The 13498-nt window shown below is 36.3% G+C and overlaps 1 protein-coding gene across 5 annotated transcripts in view; it reads left to right on the forward strand.

Moving 5' to 3' along the window:
* Positions 1–5523: 5523 nt before the first annotated feature.
* The window catches only part of raph1a (Ras association (RalGDS/AF-6) and pleckstrin homology domains 1a), a 73179-nt gene continuing 65204 nt past the window's right edge, over positions 5524–13498 (forward strand). For all 5 annotated transcript variants that reach the window (XM_059499757.1, XM_059499758.1, XM_059499760.1 and 2 more), the window contains exon 1: positions 5524–5794. The gene's annotated coding sequence lies outside the window, so the exon portion shown is untranslated. The remainder of the gene's footprint in view (positions 5795–13498) is intronic.

Consider the following 13498-nt stretch of genomic DNA (forward strand, 5'->3'; position numbering starts at 1 on the left):
CACTGTTGTTAACGAATTATACTGCTATAATAGTAAATGTTATAGTTTACTGTGGGGTTCAGATTTGCATTTTGCAATGTATTGCATATTTAACGGCAATACTGTAATTACAGATGCAGTACTTACAGATGCTAAAACTGATTGTAGCCTACAACAGATCATGCGTTCAACAAAAGATCTTGATTAGCTTGACTTTTTAATTAAACAATTTGCATTTGTCTCTAAATCATGATTTCAAATCCTACACAAGTCACACTGAAGAAATGGCAGAATGAAACACGTTTGCAACAAATGAAACACAGCAGGTTTCCTTTAAAGTCAGAGCGTCATATAGTGTTTCAATGAAAATACACACCCACTGGGGGTCAAAATCATCCTAATATGGCAATTTGCTGCTCAAGCAACATTTCTTATTATAAATGTGAAAAACAGGTGATGTATCCAGCAGTTAAAACTCCCTGCCAAAAAACAGCAATTTTGAACATGAACATGAGAAACATTAATTAAACATCTAACATGAAATCTTTTTTACTGTTACTTTTGAGCAATTCACAATTTACATTTTTAAAATATATTCAAATGGAAAACAGTTATTTTGTAATATGTCACAATATCACTGGTTCACATGATTTTTCATCAAATAAATACAGACTTGTTGAGCATAAGAGACTTCTTACAAAAACTAAAAAAATCCTAAATATTCCACCCTTTGACCCCCAGTGTAAATTTCACTATACAATATCTATCATATATACTGAACAGCAGTGTTGGGGATAACACATTACAAGTAGAGCGAGTTATGTAATCAGATTACTTTTTTCAAGTAACACATTCGTTTTTAATTTACAGGAGAATATCTGATTTACTTTTTCAAATAAGTAACGCTAATTACTTTGTTTCCAATTCTACACATTTAGTATTCCTCAAAATGAATAAAAATAATGCAACTTAGAATATGACGCAAACTTGCAATAATTAAAACGTTAAACAACACAAATATCCAATGCCTTTGCTTCTGACCTTCGATGATCCAGTTCAATACTAATAAGCAAAAATTACTTTAGACAAACATTTGTGTCTTATTTTATTACTAAAGTGTGTTGAAATTACTTCTGCATTTTTACTGTACGGACGTACATTTACTTTCCCTTCAGCCTGAGGCGTATTCATTTCACATTTGATGTGAAAAGGCTTTTATATTGCCAAAAATAGAACTTTTTTATTTTAAAAACAAACAAACAAGCCCTGTCCAGATTTAAAAAGTAACACAAAAGTAACGTAATGCATTACTTTCCATAAAAAGTAACTAAGTAACCTAATTAGTTACTTTTTTATGGAGTAACGCAATATTGTAATGCATTACTTTAAAAAGTAACTTTCCCCAACACTGGTGAACAGCAATAGATACAAGAACAATTAGTTGATCATTTAATACACTCTCTGGGCAGTACTGCTCAGCTGATAGGAGGTACAAATGTTGCTACGCTGCTGATATTTGCTGGATATTTGCTGCTGAGCTCATCGGCGTCGTTGGAATCCTCTTGGTCTTGTGTTTATGTAGGGATTCTCAGGTGGCTCTGTTTTCTTGAGTTTATACTGAAATATAAGCACCATATCAGCAATTTAGCACATGAAACAACATATAAACCTTGATTTTGTTTGATCCCGAATATAAACACTTTGAATTGGCAATTAATTTATTTAGGACATTTGGTGTGAGTAAATATGTGGTTGCAGATGTGGGTACTCACTGTGAGGTAACAGACGAAGACAGTGATGAACAGATCATATGCAACGATGACCCCACAGCTAACAACAAACGCAAGTGGAAGTGTCTGATCAATGGGACAAGTGACAGTTGAGTCTATGGGCTGCAGAGCATCTGAAATAATGTAAAAAATACTAAATCAAAACTTCTACTGTAAAAGTGCTTTTTTAATATAATATTTTAATATGTCTTTTATTCTGTATTGGTTTAACTCGTCGTGTGAAGAGGTTGCAAGGGTACAGTGATCCTGTTGGTCAACAAGGGATTAGACCAATACCTATTTACTAATCAAATTATAAACTGGGATTAAACACATTCAAATGTGAATTAAAATTAATTACTTGTTGTTTCACCTTTAATGAGCAATATAGTCTGGGAGGCACAGGTCTTGATTTGTGTGTCGATTTTGCAACTGTAGACTCCTGTGTCTCTGGCTTCAGCCCTTAGAATCTTATATGAGACGGAGGAGTTTTGTACGTACACCTGAAAGCCTTGCCGTGACTGATTTCTGTCCACATCACTCAGGTTTGTTGAGTGCAGTTTTGTATCTCCCTTGTATAGAGAGATAGATGGTTTTTCATGCTTTGCAAGTGCTGGACAGGACACAAATGCTGTTGCATTTTCATCCACTCTTTTTATTTCGGCTGAAAGATAAAAGCACATATGCAGATTTAGTCTGGAAAGAGAAAGTTAGAGATTGAGGATGTGGTGCACTGCACATGGAGTTGGCTGTTTCCTCTGCTGCTTTTCCCCCCATTTTTGTTGTTGTTGTTGTTGTGTGTTGACTTGTTTCTTTAATGCAAAGTCTAATTTTGTAATATTAATTTCAGTTATACAACATCTCTCTTTGATCAGTATTCTGGAGACACTCAGTTATAAATATCCACAAGGATTCATATGCTGCACACAACATACATCAACTGCGCTGCAACTGAATTAAGAAGCAACAGAAAATCTCAAACCTTTGAGGAGACAGCAGCTTGAGGAGGATTCAGTAAGTTCAGCACAGAAGAGGGTAAGGAGAACAGCCATTGCTATGATCATCTGCTCAAGCATTTCTGCACTGCTGCTCTGAGCACGTGAATACAGGGGAATATGACTTCAGAGCTTTTACAGACAGATGCACGGGTGACACAGGGTGAGGGGGTGGGGGCTGTTTCCTACCTGCGTCACAGTTTAACACTATGGAGGACTGACAAATGGTTGATCCTTGCATGCATTTTTCTCTGGAGAAAAATGAAGTGTTGCCTTATGGTTATCTTCTCTTATACTTAACCTAATAAAAACAATGAGTAAAAGAAGACAACTGGTAAAACTACTATTATTCCAACACAATCAAACTTTATATAAAAAGAAGGAACAAAGAAAATAAACACAGACTACATATTTTCCTCTGGATTTTAAAAGCTGAAAGGTTATTTGGGGCATGAGTGATTTTCCCTTTTGCAGATTTTTACATAATGAGTGAATTTTTCTTCACTTCGTCATTGAAACTTCTCGGCACTGGCACAAACAAATACAGTGTCTTGCAGTGTAGCACTGCAGTGATAAGAGGAAATGAACGATAACAAAAGGAAAGAAGAGGTGTTGCTGGCAGTGTTGTGGTTACATTTTACATTCAGAGTAACAAGTACATTTTACCATCAGCATTCCGTAACATTCTGCACCTGGTGACTGTTTTTACAAGCAAGCAAAGGCTTCTCTACCTCTAAATGCAGTCTTGCATGCTCTACTAATCTATAAGTCATTAAAAAATAATGTACAACCTGTTCTAAAAAAAAAAAGAAATAAAAATTATATAGAAAATGATGTCCAAGTAGGAAATTCTAACTAATTCTTACAAATTCTTCTTTAAAATATTGCTTTGATTATCAAGAATGCAAATTTGAAAGTGTTTGCATAGTATTTTATATATACTATCTACAAATGTCAAATGCACTGATTGGTGCTTTAATTGCTTAATACATTCATTCAATATTTATATTGATTATACTTAAAATTGCATTAAACTAGCTTTGAAAATCACATGCAGTAACAGATATAACCACTAAATGGCAGAATAAACATGAAATCTCTCGCACCTGTTGTTTGGTTTAATGCTATAACACACAAGGCTGTGAAATTCACTTTGTATTGCATGTTTTATATATATCTTTTTAGTTTGTTTACATCTACTATGTTCTTGTATGATTCTATATTTTGAACTTTTTTTCCGTTTTTAAATTTTTTTTTTTTTTGGGATTAATTATTGACCCAGGACCACAAAAACAATTTGTGAGAATTATAAACCTTCTTAAAGTAGGTAAAATTAATAAATAAGCTTTCCATTGATGTATGGTTTGTTGGGATATGAAAATATTTGGCTGAGATACAACTATTTGAATATTTGGAATCTGAGGGTGCAAAAAAATCAAAATATTGAGAAAATCCAAATGAAGTTCTTAGCCATGCATATTACTAATCAAAAATTAAGTTTTAATATACCCTATCAACAGTAAGAAATGTACAAAATATCTTCATGGAAAATGATCTTTACTTAATATCCTAATGATTTTAGCATAAAAGAAAAATCAATAATTCTGACCCATACAATGTATTTTCGGCTTTTGCTACAAATATACCCCAGTGACTTAAGACTGGTTTTGTGCTCCAGGGTCACATATAGTTTCATCAGTAGAGACCACAGAAATATGGTCATGATGAGATTGTAGTGGTCTCAGTTTCACATAGTGTTGATGAGTCACACTTGTTTGATGTGGGTAGGCTTCGGGCCTTCACTCTCATTTCATAACTTTTTGAACCCCTAAACTACTAACATTGTCTGCACCTGTGGAATCACACAGAAACTTGTGTGTAGAAGCATTAAGCTAATTAAACTGATAAGGTGTTCCATAAATGAAGTCAATACAAAAGATGACATGTTCCACAAAAATAAGCCGCCATTCAAACATTTATGGGTCAATAACATTATCTCCCTTGTAATAGTAAGAAACATTTTTGTAATTAACTTGTTCTCTTTTAATATATATATATATATATATAGGCTATATACATGTTATCCATTCTTGTGATCATAAACTTTTCAGCATAATCACTCCAGTCTTCAGGGTCACACGAACATTCAAAAATGATTCTGCTATGCTGTTCTGCTCAATAACATTTCTTAATATTTGCTAATCAATTTTCAACTGTTGTGCTGCTTTACATTAATGTGGGGACCGTGATATATTATTTAGGACTATTTGATAAAGATAGAAAACAAATTAATAGCATTTAAAATCGATTTTTTTTTGGTAACATTATAAATGAATTAATTCAACAATTTAATAATAAAAACACCTTAGCCTACTGGACCAATCTTATATTGGCCCAACTTTTGAACGCACACGTTCTGTTTTTCAAGTGTATGTTCCATTTTTACACCGAAGCAACAGCAACTTTTATTAATTTCACGATAGAAGATTGAAAAAACAAATCGTTTTAATTATTTACCTCTGAACTAGGCTACAGATTAAAATATCCCAAATATGTAAAAAAAAAAAAATCTTTGTTTAGAGGACGCAAAGGCGAGATAAATATGGGAAATGTCCCATATAGCTTATATAGTAAGAGCGGCCTATAATGCATTTCAACGCATAGGCTACTTGGTACACAAGCAGAAATTTTCACTGGTGTCAAAACGTAAGTGATTCGTATTTCCATGCCTTGCGTGACGTCACAACGGGTAGGGCGCAATCACATGGATTTCGGGGCTGGACAGGAAACGGAGACAGGAACGCGCATCGGTCCACAGCTCAGAACGGGAATGGAAGCGGGAGAGGAACGGGAGGCTCGCTTGTCTCATCATCATCATCATCATCATCAAATATAAGCAATCTGCACGGGAAGCGAAAACCAGATTAAGGTGGGAGAGGAGCGGGCATTCTGTCGCTGGATTTGCGCAACACATCAGTGGCTTTCCCCCCATTGTTACCGTTTCCTTCGGACAAGACAGAAGCCGCAGGAACCGTCGGCTGGTTTGCGACAGTAAGCGCTTACTCTTCATTTACACTCGCTGCTGCATGCGACCTCTTTCTGAAATGAAGATATTAATGAGCGGATCACAAGCATGGCTTGTGTATTTGAAGCTGGCGGTGAATTATTAGCTCATTATCTAGAGATACACAGAGGAAAATCCAGGGAACAGCCCTGAAATTGAAATTCAGACAGCTGTGCAGTGCCTTCAATGACTGAATATGATGTGGGCTGCTCCCTTGAAGAAACGTTATATTCGATAATAAAATACTGAAACGGTTAATGGAGGCATGGATAAGGAATCTGGAATAATGAGGTGGGATTAATCGGTCTGTCAAAGAGAGGGGAGGATATGCATCTCCATCTATCTGAATGCATCTGCTGTTGTTCCAGCTCTTGAAGCTGGTTGAGATGTTTAACCTCTGATGTTTCATTTGCTAAAAGCCTTTTGGGTTTCCAGCATTTCTGTATCTAATGCAAGCCTCATTTTTGCTGTTATTTGTGTTTTTCCTCTTTGTACCTGGTGGAGTGTGTTCTGCAGTACCTCATACTGCAAACAGATGAGCTGTTGCCACATTGGACCTCCCCTCCCCTACACACACACACACACACACACACACACACACACACACACACTGATATGTTCAGGCTCCACCCTTTGCCATGACAGTTGTGGGTTAAGTGCCAGTCTTGGTGCCTGTAGAGTGGAGGCCTGTTTTCACACATTTTTTCCCAGCTTGTCTGAGTATGTGTAATATTTTACTTCAGTGAATATTTATTTTTCAGGCTTTGTTTCAGTAAGTCAGTCTTTGTACAGACACACAGTATTGTCACGTTACATTTGGTATACTGCCACAATGAAACCTGCCATTAAATATTTAGAGTTTTTCCAGCATGCAAACGCTAAAACTGTTCAACAGAAAACATTTCAAATGATTAAAAAAATCAATTATTAAACTATAAAAATTAATACATTTCCAACTAATGTAACTAGTAAAAAAAAAAAAAAAAGCAATAATGCATTTCTTCAGCAAGAATGCATCCAATTCATAAAAAAGTGACCGTAAAGACTGTTACTAAGGACTTTTTCTATTCATCTAAGAATCCTGAAAAAAATGTATTATACCTGGAATAATTGGACAAAACTATACATTAAGATTATTAATCAGCACAACTGCAGCATTGATTCTAATAAGAAAATTTATTGAGCACCAAATCAACATATTAGAATGATTTCTGAAGAATCATGCGACACTGAAGGCTAAAGTAATGACTGTCATAAGAAAAATAACATTTTAAATTGCAATGATATTTCAGTGTGAGTTTGTTTACTGTATTTTTTATTTAAATAAATGCAGTTTTGGTGAGCAAAAAAATCTTACTGACTCCTGAACATTTTTTGTTTGGAGAATTCAATTTACAGAAGTCATAATATACATTTTAAGCATCCACATAATGATTTTTTCTTCTTCCTTTAAGTAGACTGTTCTAAAAGCCACTTTTTAAACCAGTAGTTTCAACCAATCCCCAAAAATGCTGGTGTATTGGTCAGAACGATCCAAAATCATGTCTTTATTGCTCCTATGCCATTTTAACAGTAGATTGCAGAAGGCTATCATATAAAATTATCCTTAAATGAGTAGATCATCTTGCATATCCTTTAATATGCATCTTTGGTGAGGCCAGCTGCAGATTGGAAGAGTGGATCTTAAATGTGTATCATTGGTATACAGGAAATATATTCCAGTGAGCTCTTTGCCTTAGATCTTGGCTGCTGGTAATGCATTAAACTTGAGATTTATTTTTCTGCTCCGAGTGCTGTTGCTTCAGTCTAATCCAGTGGGAGCTGTAGAATATGTGCTGAGAGGGTTGTAAAACCATTATATATATATATATATATATTTACAAATAAGAATTACAAAGGGATGTTTATTCTTTTGTGTTGCTATCTTTATAAGACCTTTCCCCTAAAATACATTGTTAGTGTTATTTGCAGAATTTGCTTTCATTACCTCTCACCATATGTGCAGCAGTAAGCCAGTGTCCATCCCCACCGGATTCCTCTTTTTAGAGCTGGCCTCCTATACAAGAATGACGTCAGGTGATTGTGAAACTAGGGTGGATGTTTTTCTGTGAGGACCCTGGAGTCCAGATGCAGCCTGGATCTTTTTCTGCTCGACAGATTCTTTGTTCTAAGTGATCATAAATGAGTCCTGATAAAGATCCAGTAGGTTCTCTGTGGTTGCTGACCTTTGCAGCATGAGCAGCTATCTGACGGCTCACACTGTGCCCACTCTCCCTCGACTCAGGACTGAAACCAGAGATGACGGCAAGGCTCTTCAGGACGGAGGAAAATAGCAGACGAAGAGGAAACGGGCAGCTAGGATGAAAGGGAATGAAATGATTTAAATTAATAGCGTCCCATGAGTCTCGGACGAGAGGACGTCCTTTGTTGTGGCAGGAGCAGGTCAACCGTGTGAATCAATCTTCTAAGCAGCACGAGTGGAATATTGCTAATGTTTCGTGAGTGAGGCAGGACTTCGTGCCAACTTTAATCAGCTCATTTCGGTGACATCTGCTGTATAGCAGCTCAAATGTATTGTCAGGTGTGTGTGATCTGTCGTCAGCTTATAGTTTGGCTCATGAATGGCACTCAATGCAGATGTTTGCTCCCTTGGATAACAGACCTTAGACCAAAGCCTTATTTGTCATCAGAATGATTTGTCATAAACCCTTCTGTCTCCATCACACTACAAACATAAAGGTTGAACAGGGTGACTCATGACGAGTGTTTGAACACATGGTTTGTTGAGCTTTGCATTGTGATCTAATGTTTTATTTAGGCGTGTTTGGTTTTGTAATAATGTTCATATCAATGTGAACTGTGTTACTACAATGGCAGATTTTGCCCCCTTGCATTGGCTTCCCTTCTGACAGTATTGCCTATGTTGGTAAAAGATTAAAAGTGTTTACAACCTCTCATCCAGTGTTGTTTTAGGAACATTGGCAGCTACCACCAGGCAAGTGACATGTTTTTTTTTTGTGAAAGGCAGACTGTTGGAGAGGAAGATTTTTTGCATTCATACACCAATCTGCTGTCACAATGCATATTTTAGTTTGACCCGAAACATTAAGATGCAATGAAACAGAAATAGTGAGAGATATTTTCTTCTTTATTGTGATGTACATCCAGGTGAAATGGATTAATGGGGGAAAATGGGTGTGGACTTGGTTCTGTCTGGTTGTTGATTGGATGGAAGTATACTGTTTATGAATGCAAGTTTGCAGTCAATTAGCTAGGTGCTTAAGCAGGTCAAATTAATGGAGAAGTCCAGCATATATCACCAAAGAGTAGTCTGTTTTGTCACTGTAAATCAAGTTAAAGGGATAGTTCACCTAAAATGAAATTCCCCTATGATTTACTCATCCTCAAGCAATCCTAGGTACTGGATTTATGACTTTCTTCATTCAGACGAATACAAGTGGAGTTATATTAAAGGGGTCATGACATAAAAAAGTCTTGAGAGGTCTTTGTATGCTTAATACATAATGCAAGTTTCATAACTTTAAATGTCCTCATCTAATCAATTAAAAAAAAAAAACATTTATGTAATTATCCTCAGAAAACAGCTTGTTTGGATCCAAGGTGCTGTTTCTTGACAACATAATCAAAATAAAATGGTAATTTCCTGACAAAACATTATGAAATCATTTTACGTATGGTTTGTGATTCAGTTCCAGTGCAAGACATCAATCAATAGTCATCATCTCACCATAGGCCCCGCCCACTGGCATTCAGCTGCTTAATGCCTTGACACTTGTTTACACTTAATCATTATCATTATTAATCATTAATAATGTGAGTGTCGCGTTGCATCAAAAGTGAATAGACATTAAGATCACTGCCGCTATCTTGTCTACACTGGATATGGTATACAGATTAGGGCTGGGCGATATATCAAAGTCACTCCAGTTTATCTTGCTCCAAATTAAAGGTCACTAATGCAAAAAAAAAAAAAACGCAAAAAACAATAGAATAAGTCTGGCTTTAATGATAATTACGGAGTCATTTTATGATTTATATAATTATTGTGATTCAAATTATTATTATTATATATCTTTTACACACAAGCAATTTTAGTTTAACAGTTATTATAAATTGTTTATTTTAAATAGATATTTGTATTACATGATCTGTATACATTAATAAGTTGTAGTATCAAAAGATTGCACTGAAAGATTGCATAAAGAAAAAAAAATCAGGATCAAAGTCTGAGTTGACAAAGAAAGTTGGCCACTTTATATTTGGCCACTTTATATTAGGTGGCCTTAACTACGTTGTACTTACATAGAAAAAATCTATGTAAATCATAGAAAGTTCTTTTAATTGCTTTAGCACGCGCCTGCCCGCTCTTCTCTTATGAACAGAATTTTTTATACCTGGCTGATTGAACATGATCCACACCTCAGAGCTTTACTTGAGAGTTGCACAGAACACTGACATTAACACTGACGTTCGATTTTCCCTCGCAGATTTCACAATGGGCTGGTAACACAAATCTGGTGTGTTAAACAACAGACAGCTGTTTGTTTTGAATGTGACATCTGTGTGAGCTGTGCTTCTTAACATTGACAAGACCCTTTTTGCCTGGGAATTTTTACCACAACTAAAACGATATCTCACCCAAAGTATGAAAATTCTTTCATATACTCACCCTCATGTTGTTGCAAACCCATAGGATTTGGCAAGAAAGCTGTACAAGTTTGGACAACATGAGGGTGAGTAAACGATGACAGATTTTTATTTTAAATCTGTTAAGACCACAGAAAGCAGAGTAGTTCTTTTGACAGGCTACAGCCTTCATTTGAGCTCCTTTAGCCACTGACTGTCAATGAGATTAAGTGTCACATTATACTGCTGCCAAGATTTTATGGACACAGTTGACCTTGGCAGCCTTCTTCCCCACGTCCCTCTGAGAGAACTGACTGTTTCCCATAGGACGCGGGCTAATGGGAGAGAAGGAATGAATAACCAGAGCTCTATCAGATCTGCTTAAGGACTACCACCAGACGAGTGTGAAGTGACACTCTCAACATGTGCTGTTTGTCCTCCTTCAGTGCATATCTGACAGCAGTTTCTCTGCTCTTGCATTCCTCAGGAGTGTTTCAGAAATGCAGTACATGTGATTCTTATTATGAGGCACCGTTTTAAGGGATATTGTACAGTCAGCAGCTCATTACAAAATAATCCAGATGGAGTAATCAGGACCACAATGCGAAGTATAGGTGTCTTGTAACACCCTGAAATGGGTTTATTTTGTGGTTATGACCTGCTGACTACATTATCCTGCTTATTGCATGGCCACTTACCAAATAAATACTTAACATTGATTAAGTCATATTGTTTTATCTATCATATGAGAAAACGGGTGGTACAAGAGCAACCCCTGGATTTCATAAGTGAAAAATGATATATGACTTCGAGTTTGTATAATGTAGAGTATCATATAGTGGCCATTATGTTTATATAAATACTTGAAAGCGGAATAATTGACCAACCAGAACCATGTTTTAAATGTAATCAGTCTTGTTTACGTTTGTTCCACAATATTGATTTTCACTGCTGATAGAGAGCACTTTTAACGTATTTGTGGTGGAGCAGGTTTGCCTGCGGCGCTTTGATATTGCTGTGAGTGCTGAGAGGGTTGGTCGTTGTGGATTGGTTGTTGTCTGTAGAAATGCTGTAGATCAAGCTTTCATCAGTTGAAATTTGGTGATGAAAGGTGGTATAATTTTTATATTTGTTAGTATCTAAGTAGTTTGTATATGTGGGTATTTTGCTGATTCATCCTGTTGCTGCGTGAGCTGCTTTTGTTTTGGTGGATAGGTGGAACAATGCCTCACCCTATGTAAATATACTACATGATTCTGCCAATCAGCTATCCTTCTCCTCAGGCAGTGCGCAGATTTGGTTTCAGTAAAAGGTGAAGTGGGTTTAGTAAGATGAAGTGTGTAATCTCTATGCCAGTGGCATCACATGGTGTAATCTGTTCATTTGAGAGGCCTAACATTGCAGCAGTGACGTGAGATTGAAATGGGACTACCTGTTTATCTGAACCAAGAAGGCCTATGAATACCAGGGGGAAAAGCTATCAATGCCAGTTGCTTGTCTGGTGCAGGAGCCCCCAGAAGTGTATGATTAAAAAATGTGCTATCTTTGCTTATTGGCATTGGCACCCAGTTTTCTTGAGCTAGTCACCTGAGCTGTGTTATTGACTCTGAAGCTTCACATACACAGAATTACATAATCTTACTTTCACCAAGGCTGCATTTATTTGACCAAAACTAACTGCTCTTTATTTATACGTTATATAAAATATTTTTTGATGGTAAAGCAAAATTTTTAGCATCATTACTCCCAGTCTTCAGTGTCAAGACGATCCTTCAGAAATATGCTGATTTGCTACTCAAGAAACATTTCTTATTATTGTCAACGCAGTGTTTTTTTTTTGTGATCGTTTCTTTTTTATTGTAACTTTGGATCAATTCAATGTGTCCTTGTCAAATAAAATTATTAATTTCTTTAAAATACAAACAAACTTTTGAATGGTAGAGTATAACCAACTGTAATCACCTATAACCTTTCCTAATAACTACTCTGAGCTTTATTTAAATTTTTCTTGGAAAATTGTAATAATAATAATAATCACTAAATTAAAGTCCCTAAATTAATTTGTGTAACAATGAAATAAACAAAAATTATACATTTAATAAATTAATTATCAAATAGTCTCATTCAGGGATAAATATAACGTATTTTTTGGACTATAAGTCGCACCTGAGTATAAGTCCAAAGAGAAACCACAAAGAGAGTGAGAAAAACAAGGTCAGTAACATGAGAATGTGTTGGATTCTAGTGAGTTCTCCAACACAGTTAAAAGAGAGTGTGTCATTTTTAGGATGTTTTAGGTATTAGCAAACGTTACTGTGATATTCTTTTGAGCATGACCAAAGAAGTGGCCTACTAGAGACCTGCTGTTAAAGCCTCCATATCAGTCCTGACCTACTCTCGTAAGGCAGCCAAGTGAGTTCAGGGATGTGTGCATTAGATAGTGAAAATTCAGGTAGATTTCGCATGAAAGAGCATCAGCTATCACGGCCTGTGCTGTCTCTCTGTCAGCTCAAATAGTGGCAGACGTGTCTCTGACTGCACGTTTGCACCATAGTTATCTGTGTTCCCAAATCTCAGCTCGATCAAATCTCTGCGTGGCCTTGTCAGTGCAATCTGAGCGTCAAAAGTTGTTCTGTCTTGCCCTGTATGTGGTTTATCAATCTTTGAGGTCTTACCTTAGATGTAGCCATGCAACCCAGTTCATTATTGGTTTTATAGATGATTCATAAAAGGTGGTAATCTCTCAGCAATAAAACTATACACTTACCAGAAAGCCAGATCGTAAAATGAAAAAGAGTATGAATAGAAAAAGAGTATGAATAACTTTCTGGGGAGTTAATATAATGTCGAAATCCGTGCTTGGAAAATCTAACCTTGCTTTTGGTTCACTCGTCCAATGTTGTTGCTTCCCTGCGTGCCAAGCGTTCTGCTCTGTTCCCTCTGCGGTGGACTGGGGGAGGAATGAGAGGATGGAGATCAGGACGCAGGTTTATGGACTTCCTCCCAGCTCTCTGTTTATTGATTAATTACACGGTTTATTTTAC

This window comes from Carassius carassius, chromosome 19 (genome assembly GCF_963082965.1).
Source record: "Carassius carassius chromosome 19, fCarCar2.1, whole genome shotgun sequence".
In the NCBI taxonomy this organism is placed as follows: Eukaryota; Metazoa; Chordata; class Actinopteri; order Cypriniformes; family Cyprinidae; genus Carassius; species Carassius carassius.